At 25.9% G+C, this 1,609-nt stretch overlaps 1 protein-coding gene across 2 annotated transcripts in view; it reads left to right on the top strand.

Moving 5' to 3' along the window:
* Positions 1 to 1,609, top strand: part of LOC102660347 (zinc finger CCCH domain-containing protein 48) — a 13,555-nt gene that overhangs the window by 4,018 nt on the left and 7,928 nt on the right. The gene's annotated exons all lie outside the window — the stretch shown is intronic.

Below are 1,609 nucleotides of genomic sequence, written 5' to 3'. Positions count from 1 at the left end.
TTATTCCGAGAATATGAAAGCAATGGAAGAAAGATATTGCATAGCTAAAAACGTATGTCGTCCTGAGTATACTATACACGTTGAAAGCTGCTGGTGCTTGAAATTTTTGTAACGTACAAACTTTACACTGTCATATTCGAGTGAACTTCATTTTAGTTCTCATATATATTTTTATAGAAACATCATGGGTACGTGGTATTAGTATTTTCTAATAGATGATTATCACATCATCCGTTAATAGTGACAAGGACCAGAATCGTAAAACAATAAATAGTGACAACAACGAAAATAAAATAATTTATAAAAATTAAAACTATAATGTATATAATGTATACTACATAAGTAAAATATGAACAAAATTATAATAACATTATGAAGATTTGGTCAAATTATACAAATATTTTTGTTTTTTTTAACTCTCGGATAAATCTCTTCTTATTGTTTGAAAAAATATTACATGGATGTTTCATTCTACTTAACACACCCTCCTTTGAATCAAGGCTAAAATGCATTTTTTGGTCATTCCATTTTCTTAAATATGGGATTTTATTTCCCATATTAAATTAGACATTTCATCTCCTTTTAAAATGTTGGTTATTTTAGTCTTTTATTTCTTAATTGAGATATTTCATCAGTAACTTTTAAAAGATTCACAATTTTAGTCTTTTGTCCAATTTCAAATGTTCATCTATGTATTGACCCTTATACTTTGATGTTTTTATTGAAATATTGTTATATATTTCATTGTTCTTCAATGTTAGCCTTTTACTTTTATGTTTTATGCTTGCTATCGATTGGTTGGTGACCCGTACCTTAATTTTTAGATAAGATTGCGATTGAAAAATGCTTTCTTTTATCTTGAACTTGAACTGTGGTAAAATATCCATTAAACCTTAGAGCTAGGAATATGATGAAGGATAATGATTATCTTTTGGTCATGGAACTTAAAACAATTTCTTTGTTAAATATGCAAGAGATTGACTTTTAATGGAAGAACTTAGATATTATCACCTAAGGAATTAAGGATTAAAATATCATTTTTGAACTATGTCTTATATTAACATTGAATAACAAGTTGGGTATGTTATCTTAGTGTAAGGAGAGTTTGATTTGGTGAAATCTAATTCCGATAATTTTTGTCATTTGAATTTCATATCATTTTATTGAGTGCTTGTAAAAAAATCCCAAAAATATTATAACTTGTACCTTTGTTTTAATTTATCTTTATTATTGAATATCGTGTTCAAATCATCATTGTTCATTTTTTAGTTTAATTAGTAAAAATTTCTAATATTTGTTAAGTATTATCAAGTTCTTGTGGGAATAATAACTTTTATTTATGGAATACTACTTGACAATTTGATATGATTGTCAATGAATTAATTTAAGCTTATAATTTTTTTCGCTTAAAAGAAAAACTTATTGAAGGAACCTATCATGAGTTATCAGAGTTTTTTTTTTCATGGTCCACTTCAAATTTCGACCGTCGCTATTTTCAGTTTTTTAGTTTCATTTACCATTCTATTCTATTTTCACTTATTTGAGTAATTTCAACACTCAAATTTTTGTGTACGTGGCATCAATATATTAATATATTACTAATATATAT

This window comes from Glycine max, unplaced genomic scaffold (genome assembly GCF_000004515.6).
Source record: "Glycine max cultivar Williams 82 unplaced genomic scaffold, Glycine_max_v4.0 scaffold_99, whole genome shotgun sequence".
Taxonomy (NCBI): domain Eukaryota; kingdom Viridiplantae; phylum Streptophyta; class Magnoliopsida; order Fabales; family Fabaceae; genus Glycine; species Glycine max.
This window is presented reverse-complemented; position numbering and strand designations above follow the sequence as displayed.